Genomic DNA, 17475 nt, shown 5'->3' on the forward strand with positions numbered 1-17475 from the left:
AGAATGTTAATATTTCACACCTATTTTAATAGGAAGGAGGAATAACTTTGGCAAACCACAAGTGAGTCGGCAGCTCTCTATTCGATCGGGCTTCTTTTAATTTAAATACTGTGTATGAAAACCGCAGGCACTTAGCATTACATAAAAGTCTGGAACTTCTGATAGATTTGTTCATTCCAATTCACTGCTGGTCTCCATCACTGTATCCAGCATGGGACCCTAATCTCACCTGGGAAATTAGTCTTGGATCGAATGCTGTGTTATACCGGGCCCATAATCAGAGACCACATTCATTTCAATGGGAAATGGGGGGGGAAAGATATAGAAAGCAAAGGAAAATTCCAGTTAGTTGTTCAATAATTTATGTTGTTTCATTTTAAGTTCTTTAAATGTTATTGAATGACAGAAAAGTTGAATTAGCTTTATTTTATTTTTGGAAATAGTGTGGAAATGGGGTCTTTGCAACAATCACCTACACTAGTTCCATTCTACACCCTGGGTCACTTTTACATAAGCCAATTAACCTGCAAAACTGCACAATTTTTTTGGAATGTGGGAGGAAATCGGAGCACGAGGAGAAAATGCATGCAGTCACAGGGAGAACTTACAAACTCCGTACAGACAGCAGCTGTAGTCAAGATCAAATCTGGGTATCTGGCGCTGCAAGGCAGCAACTCTACCACTGGCCCACTGTGTCAGCCCAAAATTAATTTGCAACTTTTGCAAATATGACCCACCTTTTCAGGCTGACAAGGTCCTTTAACATCACCAACTCCTCACTAGATAACCTGAGGTCCTGTGATGATCCAGACCAGGCTGCTTAGAGAAGTGAACATTTTAATCTGCAATTTGGGAGAGAGAAGGTTAAATCAGAAGTGTCAGTGTTGCAGTTGAATAAAGGGGACTATGAAATGTACTCTCCCCTCTCCTTTACTCTCTCTACACCAACGACTGCACCTCCACAGACTCCTCTGTCAAGCTCCTCAAGTTGCGGTTACTCCAGCATTTTGTGAATAAATCGATTTGTACCAGCATCTGCAGTTATTTTCTTATACTTGCGGGTGACACTACCCTGATTGGATTGATCCAGGATAGGGAGGAATCTGCCTACAGATGGGAAGTGACACAGCTGGCGTCCTGGTGCCATCGCAACAACCTGAAGCTCAATGCTCTCAAGACAGTGGAGCTAATTGTAGACTTTTAAAGAGATCCCCCACCCCTCCCCCCACTCACCATCAACAACACTATAGTCACATCTGTGGAGTCATTTAAGTTCCTTGGAACCATCATCTCCCGGGACCTTAAATGGGGGGCCCACCATCGACTCCACAGTCAAAAAGGCCCAACAGAGAATGTACTTCCTGCGGCAACTGAAGAAACACAATCTGCCACGGGCAATGATGGTCCAATTCTATACTGCTATCATTGAGTCCGTCCTCACTTTCTCCATCATGGTCTGGTTTGGCTCAGCCACCAAGCACGACATCCGGAGGCTGCAGCAGATCATTCACACAGCTGAGAAGGTTGTTGGCTGCAAACTTTGCCCCATTGACGAACTGATGGGACGACCTAACATCGCCCGGTGCGGCTCGGCCGCTGGACTTAACAGTGCCCGGTGCGGCTTGGCCGCGGGGCCTTCCATCGCCCGGTGCGGTTCGGCTGCGGGACCTAACATCGCCCGGTGCGGCTCGGCCGCGGGACTTTTCATCGCTGGTGCGGCTCGGCCGCTGGACTTAACAGTACCCGGTGCGGCTTGGCCGTGGGGCCTAACATCGCCCGGTGCGGCTCGGCCGCGAGACCTAACATCGCCCGGCGCGGCTCGGCCGCGGGACTTAGCTGCGCACGGCTTGGCCGCGGGGCCTTCCATCGCCCGGCTCGGCCGCGAGACGTTTCAGCGCCCGGTGCGACTCGGCCGCGGGGACTTCCATCCCCTTGCGGGAACTGTGCGGGTCGGTCGGGGACGAGCTGTCTGCCCGTGGGCGTGGGGAAGAGAGTGGAAGTTTTGTTGCCTCCATCACTGTGAGGGGGTGTTTGGAGTCACTGTGATGGACGTTTGTGTTGGGGTCATGTGTCTTGTGTTCTTTTTGTTTGTGTGACTGCTATGTAATTTCGTTCGGTACCTTGGTACCGAATGACAAATAAAGCTCTGTTGACTGTTGACTGTTAACTGTTGACTGTAAACTGCAAGGGCCAGGAAGCGAGCGGGCAAGATCATCTCTGACCCCTCTCACCCTGGCCACAAACTCTTCGAAGCATTTCACTCTGGAAGGCGACTCCGGACTGTCAAAGCAGATGGAGGTAGTTAAAACAATCAACAATTCTGATAAAGTAAATAAGAAAGCATTGTTGGAAGTGGGAAATGAATCAGTAACCAATAGTCAATAGTCAATAGTCAATTTATTTGTCACATAGACATAAATGTGCAGTGAAATGAAAAACTACCTGCAGTTCAACAATAAGACCAATAAGAATAATCAATAAGAATGCAATAACACATACAATCATAATCAACACCAAACAAAAAGAAACATCCATCACAGTGAGTCCCCTCCAGTCACCTCCTCACTCTGATGGAAGGCCAGAATGTTTTTTTCTCTTCCCTGCCGTCTTCTCCCGCGGTCAGGCTTTTGGAGTTGCCACGTCGGGGCGGTCGGGGCTCCTGACATTGAAGCCCCCGCCGGGCGGAGAAAATCCCGCGGCCTATTTCAGGCTGCGCCGGACGGTGAAAGATCCGCGGCGGGCCATCCCAAGCCCCGCGATTCGGGGCCGGCGAAGACGCTGCCGCTGCCACTGCCGGAGCTCCCGATGTCGGCCCACACCCAGGGGCCTGCAGACTTCCGACGTCCAGGCGGCCCTCGCCGGAGCCTCCGGAGACGAGTCGCTGCTTCCGAAGGCAGCCAGCGCCGCAGGTGGTGAGTCCGGGCCGCGGGCTCTGCGAACCAGAGCCCAGGTGGTCCCAGCAGGAGGCCGCCAGCTCCGGGTGCATGGTCGGTGGTAGGCCGCCGCGGGAACGGAGACACGACACAGAAACAAAGGTCGGGTCTCCGTTCGGGAGAGACAATTTTACAGTTCCCACCCCACCCCCCCCCCCCATAACACACACCCACAAACACTACATCATATATAAACTACAATTAAGACAAAAACAACAAAAAACACAAAAGACAACGGACTGCAGGCAAGCCGCAGCTGCAAGGGCAGCGCTGGCTCCTCGGGAGGGGTTACCAAAATTGACAAAATATCAACTTGAGTACTTTTATTTTTGATGCAATTTGTTGCAAGCAAGGATTGCAAACATATTCAACAACAGGGAGAATCAGAGAAATGAAGGTTAAAAAGAAATCACAGGATGCTGGGGAAAATCTGGGGAGGAGTTGGATTAAAAGCACCTCAGAGCCAAATGACCTCCTCCTATGCTGCATGATTTTACAATTCTATAAGTTTAAGATGACTGAAAATGTGATGCCTAAAGAGAAGGAAACTAGCTTTGTTCCCATAGTTACTCATTCTCACTTCCTTTGGCTAAGACAATCTCATCAGTTCTAAGGCAGGTGCCATTATGAACTGCTGTGCAGGGATGAATCATTACATGTAGGAAGAGAAATGACACTTCCCTACTCAAATTATGCACTATGCAGTGAAATATGAAACATCATTCATGATCTTCACACTGAACTGTGCTGCCACAAAATCTAGGCTCTCAGCTGGAGGAGGATGTGCTGTGATAACAGTCCCTTGGAGAGAAAATAAGTAGTGAAAATGTTTATTGAATTAAAGTCAATATTCCCAGAGATATTTACATTTAACGAACACCTTAGCATTATTTATTTAAATATTTTAATATTTGCGGCAACTTGAACTTTAGATGAGAGTACATTCATTATGTGGGCACTGTGGGCAGCTTGATTGTAATCACGTGTGGTCTTTCCGCTGACTGGATAGCATGAAACAAAAAAGCTTTTCACTGTACCTCGGTACACGTGACAAAAAAGTAAACTAAACTAATCTAAACTGGAATGCTATTGGTTACCACACCAACCGTTAGTCCAAAAAAAGACACACAGTGCTGAAGTAATTCAGCGGGTCAGGTAACAACTCTGGAGAATATGGATAGGTGACATCTCAGGTTGGGACCCTTTTTCAGGCTGATTTTAGGAGAAGAAAGGCAGGCCATAGCCTGGTAGTTAATAGATGGATACTCTATCCCCTCCCCCTTTCCAGTTCTCCCACTAGTCTTCCTGTCTCCGACTACATCCTATCTTTGTCCCACCCCCTCCCCTGATATCTGTCTGAAGAAGGGTCTCATCCCGAAACATCACCCATTCCTTCTCTCCAGAGATGCTGCCTGACCCGCGGAGTTACTCCAGCTTTTTGAGTTTACTTTCGATTTAAACCAGCATCTGCGGTTTTTTTTCCTTCGGGCTATTGGGGTTCCTGGATGGAGGCGAGGGAGGAGGTATAGGGACCATTGTTAGGAAGGAACTAGAGATGCTGGTTTAATAGACTCAAAAGATAGACACAAATTGCTGGAGAAACTCAGCAGAGCAGGCAGCATCCCTGGAGAGAAGGAATGGGTGACGTTTTGGGTCGAGACCCTTCTTCAGACTGAGTTACTCCAGCATTTTGGGACAATTGTTACATCTCCTCTGGATGCAGGGAAAAGAACGTGGGGTAGTAATGGTTTTGGTAGGGGGGGATGAGTGAACCAAGAGCAAGCTGTGATAGGTGGAAAGGGGTGGGGATGGGAAGATGTGACTGTTGGTGGTACCACGTGGGATGTGACAAAGATGTCGGAGGATGATATGTTGAATGTGGAGACTGATATGGTGAAATGTGAGGACCAGGGGAACTCTATTCTTGTTCTGTCTGGGGGTGAGGGAGACGAGAGCAGAACTACTGGACACTGAGGAGAAGCAGGTGAGGTGATCCATCTGTGACAGTAGGAGGTTGCCACATGTACTAAAGAAAGATGATATCTCCGATGTTCAAGAATGGAAAGCCTCTTCTTGAGAGCAGATGTGGTGGAGACAAATAAATTAAGAGTAGGGAATGGCGTCTTTGCCAGAGGTAGGGTAGGAGGAAGTGTAGTTAAGATAACTGTGGAATCAGTAAGTTTGTAGTAGACATCAGTCTACCTTAAATTAAAAGTTAGTATTGGTGCACATTACGTAAGAGAGGGAAATGGCCATTTGTCTCTTGTCTACTTTGCCATTCAACAAAATCATGATTGATGATATACCTCAACACCAATTTCCAGCCTTATCCCCATATCTTGACTTCTCTGATGTACAGCAATCTATTGATCTGTGAATGCAATCAATGGTTGAGAATTCAAAGGCCCCCAGAGTAGAGAATTCCAAAAATTTACAACACTAAATAAAACCATTTCTCTTTATTTCAGTCTTAAACGGCTTACCCCTTTTAAAAAAAATTTGCTCCCGTCTTTTTCTGCTCTTCCTTAATGGAAAATGTATATTTTTTTGTAAAATAAAGAACAACACACTTTCAGCTTTGTTTTTCTCTCTCCTGCCGCTCCTCTCAGGTTCCCATTCCCAATGCCACTAAATGGACTAGCAACCCCCTATGCTTGATACCCCTCATGGCCCTGTTGTTGTCATCCCTCTCATTTGTGCAGGACTCACCTAGCACATAAATGGTCCCAAGGTATCAGAAATCTGTGAACATCTCTCCAGCCACCCATTCACTACTTCTGTATCAAATGGGAGCAATTGTGAGGTTATTATCTTTGAAGTCCTCCTCTTTAACTTGTTCTTAGCTCCCTAAAAAATCAGCCTGCAAGCCAGAAACCTTCTTTCTGCTTTCTGTCATCAGCATAAACTTCATATTCATCAACATTCCTTTCAGGAGGTTCTGCAGATATTTGGTGACTTCCTTGACCGCGGAGACAACATATGAACATGTCCATGGCCACAGAAGAGTCTGTCCATACCCCTACATATGAATCCACTATCACCATTGCTCTCTCATTGTTAATTCTTCCTTATCTTCTTGTTCGTTGTCTGTGCTTTGCTCGTGAGCAACCATGACCTCACCAGTGTTCAAAAGAGAGAACCTGATAGTGATCAGGATGGACTCAGGAATCTGGGCCTACCTGCCTACTTCTTTTGACTGCCTGGCAATCACCTAGGCGTATTTCTAAACTATAGTGTGATCTGGTCCTGAAAAGTACTACATACAAAGTCTTCAGCATTGAAAATGCAGCACAATTCCAGTCACTGCTCCAAGTCTCAAACAACTACAGTGACTGGAATTGATGGAACCAACACTTCCTATCCATGTATAAGAAAATAACTGCAGATGCTGGTACAAATCGATTTATTCACAAAATGCTGGAGTAACTCAGCAGGTCAGGCAGCATCTCGGGAGAGAAGGAATGGGTGACGTTTTGGGTCGAGACCCTTCTTCATGTGATTGTCTAGTTCATTAGAAGTGCCTGTGATTCCATTGCGCCACAACATGCACATTCCACTCAGTGAAAGCTATCACAATATCCCCACCAACCACACACTAATTAGTTGCCTGCCTTGCACCAACATCCAATTTAAACTGTGATGTAACGCTTTTAACACTAATCCTAGTGTTGAGTCAACTCTGCCTCACTTTACTCATCAAAGTCTATATTCTGAAGGCCATTTATTCAAACCCCATTGTCTTGCCTTGTCTTGCACTTAATACACTCAAAGCACTGGCAACCATGAAAACACTGGACTGTCAGGAAAAAGTATTTTGGTTAATTAACATCCCAAAAGGGAAGGAAATCGGTTTGTTTTCACTGTGACTCCAGACCAGCATTAGGCTTGACTTTTCCCTGCCCTGTGAAATGTCTTGTTCAGTTTAGGATTCAATTAGGCACCCGCAGAATGTGCAACACACGGACAAAAATAACATTTGGGCACTTTGTCATGGAGTCTTTATTTTGATGTCATTGAAAATTATAAAATATTTTCTTAAATATTTGCCATTGCTTATCCGTCAGAAACCTTTACCCATACCTGTTTAAGATTAGAGTTTAATTTGTCACTCTCAACTGAATGTGAATTTTTCTCATTTATAAATATTTTCAATGTGGTATCAGATAGGCACAAGAGGGAAAATAATTGCAGGGGCATAGGGAAAGAGTGAGGAATGGGACTGAATGGATTTATCTACAAAAACCTGGGACAAACTCAGTAACTGAATAGTCTCTCTAGGTATTTCAAACTTTCTTATTCAGACTGAATAAAATAAAGCACATAATGCAAATAACAGGAGAGGTGAAATGTCCTCAATGTAACCTGGGTTGAATGAGACCACTGGAATTGATGCGTGGCGGACGACAAATGTGCTAGTTGCCTTAGTTATTTGTTTTAACCAAAGGTAGAAAAAGATATATCCTGTACACAAAGTTCTAGGAGAGTAGTCTTTATCCTTGTACTCAAATCTTCTTGTAATAAATGCCAATGTACCATTTGCCTTCCTGAGAGTCTAGTTTCCTACACATTATCTTTCAATGATATCCGTGCGAGGAACCCAGATCAATGTCAAGTCATTTAACACGGAAACGGGCCGTTCTGCCCAAATTTCTCCTGTACACCACCATTTCTCGTCTCCTTCCATTTAATTAATTCTCCAAATTTTCTACTTTCTTCTACCAAAATGGACTTTAAAAATAAAACGTTTCTAAAAAAACCCTGCTAGATGAAAATAACAATGCATTTTAAATGACTAATAAATAGACTTCAAATATTTATGTGAATTATAATATTATACCTCGTTTGACAAAAGACTGGAGAATTCATCAAGATGAAATCCACACAGACACAGAGTTGAAACTGACCTACAGCTCGGCTTAGATCTGACACTCAGAACATCACAAGGTTTAGCATTCAATGCACATGCATTGAATGCTGAGACGCAGTGGAGTTTTATCAACTGTTTAGTGGACTGTTTTGATGGCAATGATTGATCCCAGTTGATAAGATTCGCCTCAACACAGGTCAGGTTAAGCAGCATCCAGAAACAAATCATGCCATTAATTCACGAAAGAGAGTTCTTTCCAAAATAATCTGTTTTATCATTATTTTAGTAAGCAAGGTCAAGTCATGTGGGTCAAAAGGCTACACGCCAGTAGGTTGCTTTATGAACTAGGAAGAATTCTATCGCATTCTTGCGAAATCTGTAAATTTTAATTCAATTCTTTGATATTGTTGAAAATTAAAAATAAATACAGATGCTAGCAATATGAAAATAAACAGAATGTCTTGGAAATATTCAGCATGTCAGGGAGTATCTGTTTCAGTGAAATATCCTGAGGCCAGGCCCAAAGAAGAATCACTGATCTGAATCATGAATTTTATTTCTCTCTTTAGAGTCACAGCGTGGAAACAGGCCATTCAGCCCACCAAGTCCATGCTAACCTGCAATCACCCCTGTACACTAGCACTATGTTACACACTAGGGGCAATTTACAATTTTACCAAAGCCAATTAACTTACAAACCTGTACATTTTTGGGGTGTGGGAGGAAACAGGAGCACCCGGAAGAAACCCACATGGTCACGTGGAGAACATACAAATTCAGCACAGGCAGCCCCCATAGTCAGGATCGAACCCGGGTCTCTGGCACTGTAAGGCAGCAACTCTATCGCTGCACCACTGTGCCGCCCTCTTTATAAATGCTGCCTCATACTAAGTATTTTCAGAAATCCTTTTCTTTGGGATATTGTTGGTCCAGCGTATTCTGGATCTAGATCATTTCCTTCTTTCTTGTGAACCTGCAAGATCTTGCACGGTGTTGTTAGTCTTGATTCCCCAGGTTTTTGTGATAATTTACTTACTATTATCACGCTCCTTGTCAGTGTCAGGCTGGTAATGGAAGGTGCAACTTATTAGGATACATCACCGGCTAATGTTTGCACTTTCATGCCAGCATACATATGGAGTTATCTTCAAAGCTTGTAAATGTTTGCCGTTGTGCCAGAAAACCAAGACCGTCTGTTTTCCTAGAACACTTCAAAAGAATGTTTCTACTTATTAACTCTCCAGGATATCCAACTGATTTCCTGAGGCCTGAACATGTTTTCTTCACAAGTTTGCAGTGAATCACTTTTGTAATTCACAGAGTGAGATCTCAAATTGCTGCATTCCATGTAAGTTCTGGACTTGACACTGGACCTACATAGTAAATTTTGCATTTTTGTGAAGCACAAACCAATTTGTGATGCAATTATATTATATGCAGGAAGGAGAAGGGCCATTCAGATATGGTGGTTTCAATTTCTTATTCTCAACTGCAACAATAATGGATCCTTTACTTTGAATTTCAGAATTACCACATTGAATTGGGGGATTTTATATTATTGTTAAACGTGAAAGATTTCTTCCCGTCAATGCGATGCAGCTAGAATATGTCTCCCATCCCCACTCCTCCTTTCCCCCACTATAATTAAATCCTTTAAATATTTTTAAGTGTGTTGAAATAATAATGGAGATACCTCTTCTTACTGCATTCCCCAAAGGTTATTGAATAGAATAAGTTATTTTTGAACGTGATTAAATGTTTTAATAAATGTTTGGAGGTAATTCATGATGTGGTTACAGGCACAATATTTTCATTCAACAACTGAAAACTACAGCTCCAATATTGGAAATTCTTAATTCTTGTGTGCAGTCCTAAACTCTTCTTTTCAGATTGTTTTATTTAATTAACTGGGCTCAAGACAAAGAAACTCAAGGATGGCTGAAAAACAGGATACATGCTTCTATTCTGTTTATTTCATTACATAACGGGTAACGGTTGACAATTGTATGTCAGGTTGGAGGCCAGTGTCTAGTGGAGTACCCCAAGGATCTGTGTTGGGTCCACTGTTGTTTGTCATTTACATTAATGATCTGGATGATGGTGTGGCAAATTGGATTAGTAAATATGCAGATGATACTAAGATAGGTGGAGTAGTTGATAGTGAGATAGATTTTCAAAGTCTACAGAGAGACTTGGGCCTTTTGGAAGGGTGGGCTGAAAGATGGCAGATGGAGTTTAATGCTGATAAGTGTGAGGTGCTGCATTTTGGTTGGACAAATCAAAATAGGACGTACAGGGTAAATGGTAGGGAATTGAGGAATGCAGTGGAACAGAGGGATCTGGGAATAACTGTGCATTGTTCCCTGAAGGTGGAATCTCATGTGGATAGGGTGGTGAAGAAGGCGTTTGGTATGCTTGCCTTTATAAATCAGAGCATCGAGTATAGAAGTTGGGATGTAATGTTAAAATTGTACAGGGCATTGGTGAGGCCGAATCTGGAGTATGGTGTGCAGTTCTGGTCGCCAAATTATAGGAAGGATGTCGACAAAATGGAGAGGGTACAGAGGAGATTTACTAGAATGTTGCCTGGGTTTCAGCACTTAGGCTACAGAGAGAGGTTGAACAGGTTGGGTCTTTATTCTTTGGAGCGTAGAAGGTTGAGGGGGGACTTGATAGAGGTTTTTTAAATTTTGAGAGGGACGGACAGAGTTGACGTGGGTAGGCTTTTCCCTTTGAGAGTGGGGAAGATTCCAACAAGGGGACATAGCTTCAGAATTGAGGGACAAAGGTTTAGGGGTAACATGAGGGGGAACTTCTTTACTCAGAGGGTGGTGGCTGTATGGAATGGGCTTCCGGGGGAAGTGGTGGAGGCTGGCTCGATTTTATTATTTAAGAGTAAATTGGATAGGTATATGGATAGGAGGGGATTAGAGGGTTATGGTCTGAGTGCAGGTAGATGAGACTAGGTCAAGGAGAATGGTCGGCGTGGACTGGTAGGGCCGGACAGGCCTGTTTCCATGCTGTAGTTGTTATATGTTATATGTTATATGTTATTCATTCATTATTTTGTTCATTGTAACTATTTCACATGAATCCAGCTGAATTACTATGCAGAGAAATGGCATGTGAACAAGTTATAGAATCACATGGCTCAGAAACGGACCTTTTGGCCCCACTGTTTCATACAAACAAGTTGCCTCGTCTATGCTTGTCCCATTTGCCCAATTTGACACATTTTCCCCTAAACGTTTTCTGTCCACGTACCTGTTCAAAAATCTTATAAATGTTGTTTTGGACTTCCCTCAACAACTTTCTCTGGCAGCTTGCTCCATCTACCCACCACACTCTCAGTGAACAGTTGCCCCTCAGGTTCCTATTAAATCTTTCCCTCTTATCTTGAGCCTAAGCCCTCTCGTTCTTGGTTTCCTGCACTAGGAAAAAGACACTCTGTATTCACCATATCTGTGTCCCTCATGATTTTATACACAAGTGAAAAAACTAAAATTCCCAATTTGAGAAATTACAAATGAAGCATGAGTATAAAAATATTTTGTATTCAGGTTTAAAATATAATAGCATTCTTTAATATAGAAATATAAGTTTCCTTCTGACCTTGAATCTTCACTGTTGTTAATGCACTACATGTGCATGTTAATATTAGAAGATAACTAGACCAAGTGGACCCATTGGGCCCAAACCACTTCAGGATTGGTGCAGCACCCTCTCCTCCCCCACTCCCCCCTCCCCTCCCCCACTCTCTCCTCCCCTCCCCCACTCCCCCCTCCCTCCTCTCCTCACTTCCCTCCCCCATCTCCCCCTCCCCTCCCCCCACTCCCCCTCCCCTCTCCCCCCTCCCTCCATCCCCTCCCCCCTCAGCCCACCCCTTACTTCCCCCTCACTCCACACCCCTCCTCCCCCACCCCTCCTCCACCCACCCTCCCTTCTCCCATCCCTCCCCTCCTCCCCCCACTCCAACCCCCTCCCCCTCCCCTCCTACACCCCCTCCCGCCCCCACCCACCCACCTCCCCCTTCTCTCCCCACCACCGACCCTCCCCCATGCCCTCCCCACCTTGCTCCCCCCTCCCCCACCTACCCCCTCCGACATTGGTGCAGCACCCTCGCCTCCCCCAATCCCCCTTCCCCTTTCCCCCCACTCCCCCTCCCCTCCCCCTCTCTCCTCCCTCCTCTCCCTCCCCTCCCTCCACATCCCTCTTCCCTTCTCCCCTCCTCCCCTTTCCTCCCCTCCCCCTCCTTCCCCCCACCCCCGCCATCCTCTCTCCCTCCCCTTCCCTCACCACTTCCCCTCACCCCCTCGCTCCCCTCCTCCCCCTCCCACCCGCTCCCCTCCTCCACCCCCTCACTCCCCCACCCATCCACCCTCCCTCCCCCCACACCTTCCCCCTCCCCTCCTCCCTCCCCCCTCCCATCCCCTATGCCTCACCTCCTCCCTCCCTTCCCCTCCTCCCTCCCCCGCCCCCCCTAGGGTTGCCTCTTCTGCATTGGTACAGCACCCTCTCCTCCCACCTCCCCCCTCCCCCCCTCCTTCCCCCTCCCTCCACTCCCCCTCCTCCACCCCTTTGTCGTGCCATTGTGTACTGTTTGGCCGTAGTTCAGGAACAAACAAACAAGAGTTTTACTATATAGATTTGCAAACCCTTCAGTGTGTAATGCAACAACCTGACCGCGGGAGAAGACGGCAGGGGAAGGGAAAAGACATTGTGGCCTTCCATCACAGTGAGGAGAGGACTGGAGGAGACTCACTGTGATGGATGTTTGTTTTTTTGTGTGTTTTTGGGGTTGTGTAATTTGCCTATTTTAATGCTTTATTGTGTAATCTGCCTAATTTAATGTTTTATTGTTGAACTGTGGGTGACTGAATTTCGTCCAAAAAAATCGTTTTTTTGGATGACAAATAAAGCTATCTTGAATCTTGAATCTTGAATCTTGAATCTTGAATATGGATTTCTCACTTCTTACTGCACCAGTTAAATTAATTTTATCTTTTAAGGGTGTAAGCCATTTCACCTGTTTTAATTTGTCAACAGAACCTTTGACTATAATATGGGAAATGCCAGACAATTTCCATGCTTTTATGGCCATATCAACCTCCATTCCATTCCTGTGTGAAATACACTCTTGCCAATAACTCTCTTTTGAGTCATAAATTTACATATTAGAAATTTTATTGCAATAGACAATCTGGAAAAGAGAAAGCAAAGGCATCACCACATATATTTAATAATTCATTAAATAAAAGTGTGGTGCCAGAGGATTGTTGGATAACTAATGTGATACTTTATTTATGAAGGAGAGTAGAACATGGCCAGGGAATTATGAACTAGTCAGGGAAATGGAAATGTTGCTAATGAAGAGAAAGGAATATGGGAATGATAAAGTAATGGTTATGTTACCACATTAGTAACTGGAGTGCAGAACCATTCATCAAGGGACATGAATTCAGAATCATCAAGACATACATTATAGAAACGGGCCTTTCAGCCCATCAACTTCATGCTGATCAACAAGAACCCATCTACACTAATTCCATACTGAAATCACTTTTGTTCTTCTCATGTTGCCTTCAACTTGCACCATCCCCAGATGCTACCACTCATCTATGCACTTAAAGCACTTTACAATGGCCAATGAACCCACCAACCTACATATCGATGGACCTTTGGGATGTGAGAAGGAACTGGAACATGCACTGAGAAACCAAATGGCCTCCAGGTAAATGTGCGAACTCCACACAGGCAACATCCAAAATCAGTATTCAAGCATAGGTGCTGTGTGGCAATGCCTCTCCTAATTGCTACCCAATGAATCCAACCATGGCAACTGGTCATAGTCATAGAGTCATAGTGTTATACAGTGTGGAAACAGGCCCTTTGGCACAACTTGCCCACACCAGCCAACAATGTCCCAGCTACACTAGTTCACCTGCCTGCGCTTGGTCCATATTCCTCCAAACCTGTCCTATCCATGTACCTGTCTATCTGTTTCTTAACAGTTAGGATAGTCCCAGCCTCAACTACCTCATTTAGCAACTTGTTTCATTCACCCACCACCCTTTGTGTGAAAACGTTACTCCTCAGATTCCTATTAAATATTTTCCCCTTCACCTTGAACGTGTCCTCTGGCCCTCAATTCCCCTACTCTACGCAGATACACTGTGCATCTACCTGAACTATTCCTCTCATGATTTTGTACACCCCTATAAGATCACCTCTCAACCTTCTGCACTCCAAGGAATAGAGACCATGCCTACTCAACCTCTCCCTATAACTCGCACCATCTAGATCTGGCAACATCCTCGTAAATCTTCTCTAAACCCTTTCAAGCTTGAACCCTTTCCTATAACATGGTGCCCAGAACTGAACACAATATTCTAAATGTGGTCTTACCAACATCTTATACAACTGCAACATGACCTCCTAACTTCAATACTCTATACTCTGACTGATGAAGGCCAATGTGCCAAAAGCCTTTTTGACCACCTTATCTACCTGCGACTCAACTTTCAAGAAACCATGCACCTGCACTCCTAGATCCCTCTGCTCTACAACACTCCCCAGAGGCCTACCATTCACTGTGTAGGTCCTGCCCTTGTTAGACGTCCCAAAATGCAACACCTCACACTTCTCTGCATTAAATTACATCAACCATTCCTCAGCTCCCCTGGCCAATTGATCCAGATCCTGCTGCAATCTTTCACAACCATCTTCACTATCTGCAAAACCAACCACTTTTGTGTCATCGTAAACTTAAATTCAAGAATTCAGCATATTTGGAACTGAAGATAATTAAAAAAACTACCCCTTCACCAGAAATGATTGATTGGTGTGCAAATACATCTGGTTCACTAATGACCTTCCAGCAAGGCAATTTTCATGTCCTTTTCTGATCCGACCTACATCTCACTTCAGATTGATCAATTGATGACTTGATTCAGATTTGTGGACAGAAAATAAATGGCACTAATTCATATTTTGTGGATGGATATGTAAACTAAGTGTAAAGAATGTTAATGAATAATTAGCAAATTTTTAAAAAGGAATTTTTACACAGAGGTGCAATGGTGGAACTGCAGCCTCACAGTGCCAGAGACCTGGGTTTGATCCCGACCACTGGTGCTATCAGTACGGATTTTGTATGGGTCACCCTGTGACCACGGGGGGTTTTCTCGAGGTGCTCTGGTTTCCTCCCACATTCCAAAGACATGGTTTGGTAATTTGCCTCCAGTGTGTGGGATGCAAAAGTGGGATAACATAGAATTAGTGTATGGTTAATCAATGGACGGTATCACAAAATGCTGGAGTAACTCAGCGGTGGGCTGATGGAGTTGTTTCCACACTTTATCTCCAAACTAAATCAAAACTAAATTTATTGAAGAGGTAACCTAGAATAGAAAATGGTAGTAGATGTAGTTCGTCAAGATTTGCAAATGATTTCTGAAATACTGTCCCATAATAGATAAATCAACTAAGATTTAAAGAATATTTGCAAAGATGTTACCAGAAACAAAATGGAATCAGAACGGATAACAGACCAGAAATCCTTTCTCTTGAGGAAGGAAGTGAAAGGGGCATCCTAATGGAGGTCCTTATAAGTATGAAAGGTCTTGATGCAATAGATACAGTGAGCACATTCCCTGCAATGAAGGATATCTGCTCATCTAACTAATCGGGTATTTTTATGACTGTATAGAGCCTGTCCCACTTAGGCGATTTTTTAGGCGACTGCCGGCGACTGTCAAAGTCGTAGGAGATCGCCAAAATTTTCTTTTACCCCACGACAATGCCGAGTCAGGTCGAGATTACACCATCTTCGGAAACATTGCGAAATTCCCACGCTTATCAATGCTTCTCCGGGCAGGCATCAGTGGTCCATCAATGTAATATAGCCATCAATAAAGGGTAACAGACTGGCACAGCTGATCAAACCACTTCTCACAGCACCAATGCCCAGAATTTAATCCTGACCTGAGTGCTGTGTGTAAAGATTGTGCGTTCTCCCTGTGACTGCATAGGTTTTCTCTCAGTGTTCCAGTTTCCTCACACATCCCATAGTAATGTAGATTGGTAAACTAGTCAGCACTGCATATTGCCCCCTAGTGCATATGATTGTAGAATCTGGGGCAACAGGAGGGAAGTGTTGGTCCAGCACTTTGTTTTTTGCTTAAATTGATGATCATGTTTGGAGAATTAAATAAATCACAATCACAATCAATCACAATAATACTTTATTAGCCAAGTATGTTTTGCAACATACAAGGAACTTCATTTGCCATACAGTCATAACAATAAAAAGCAACAGGACACATAAAATGCATTATAACAAGAACATCCACCAGTGATTCCTCCACATTCCTCACCGTGATGGAAGGCGAAAAAAAGTTCAATCTCTCTCTTCTTTGTCCGCCAGTGATCGGGGGCCTCTAACCTTCCGTTGACAGGGCGATCTTGACTCCCGTAGCCGGCGGCAGGCCTTCCTCATCGGGGAGATCCAGGTCCTTCATCGGGGGGGGGGGGATTTCAGCTCCCCCGTGCCAGGCGATCGGACCCCGTGTTAGGGCTATCGAACCTCATGTGGCTTTTGGAGCTCCCGACCAGTCTCAACCCAAGACTGCGAGCTCCATGACGTTAAAGTCCGCAGACCGTGTTTGGAGCATCGATCCCAGGCAAGGGATCGCACGCTCAGCTGGTAATCCACGCCCCACGGGGGCTCAAAGTCAGTCCCAGGTAAGGCCTCCAGCTCCACAATGTTTGGCCGCAGAGCGACCGGAGATACGACCGCAAAACAATCGCATCTCCGGCAAGGTAAGAGATTGAAAAAAAGTTTCCCTCGACCCCCTCCCCCACCCCCCACATAGAACAAACCAGAGAACATTTACACAAACTTTTAAAACTTACCAAAAATAACAAAAAGAGCTTGAAAAGGACAGACAGACTGTAGGTGAGGCAGCCATCGTGCGGCACCTCCTGGTGGTGTTGGTCTAATGTGATTGAGTGAAGTTGATGGTCGACAGTGACTCAGCAGACTGAAGGGCATGTTTCTATGTAGTCTTCTGATACTCTAAATCCAATGAGAAATCATGAGAAACTTTCGTGCACAAAGCATGGTGAGAATGTAGAACTTTACTGCCACAGGAAGTGGTTACATTGAATAATACAGAGACTTTAAGGGGAAAGCTGGAGAGGTATGTGAGAGAGAAGGAAACAGGATTATGCCGACAGACTTAGATGTGGAAAGATGCAGGATGGGAAATAGTGCTTGGGTAGAACATAAACACCAGCATGGAGAAATAAGGAACTGCAGATGCTGGTTTGCATCTGCATGAACTGATTGGGCAGCAAATAATATTTTGGTACTGCTTCTCCTCTGTAAAAATGAATGCTATGTTGGGCAAGGTATGAGCTCACTGCCTGTCATCACTGCCATGGTATTCCATGGATATGGTGGAGATGAGGAGGGCCTGTTTTGATGTCCGAACAACAGCCTGAGCGGTAGCTGAATGTTGTGCTGAAGACATGCTGAGGCTCTATAAGGCGCTGGTCAGGCCGCATTTGGAGTACTGTGAGCAAATATGGGCTCCATATCCGAGGAAAGATATGTTGGCTCTGAAGAGGGTCCAGAGGAGGTTTAAAAGAATGATTCCAGGAATGAATGGATTA

The 17475-nt window shown here is 44.7% G+C and overlaps 1 protein-coding gene across 1 annotated transcript in view; it reads left to right on the top strand.

Moving 5' to 3' along the window:
* The window catches only part of dpp10 (dipeptidyl peptidase like 10), a 1117462-nt gene that overhangs the window by 47904 nt on the left and 1052083 nt on the right, over positions 1-17475 (top strand). The window lies entirely within an intron of this gene.

The sequence above is a fragment of the Rhinoraja longicauda genome, chromosome 8 (assembly GCF_053455715.1).
Source record: "Rhinoraja longicauda isolate Sanriku21f chromosome 8, sRhiLon1.1, whole genome shotgun sequence".
Lineage (NCBI taxonomy): Eukaryota > Metazoa > Chordata > Chondrichthyes > Rajiformes > Arhynchobatidae > Rhinoraja > Rhinoraja longicauda.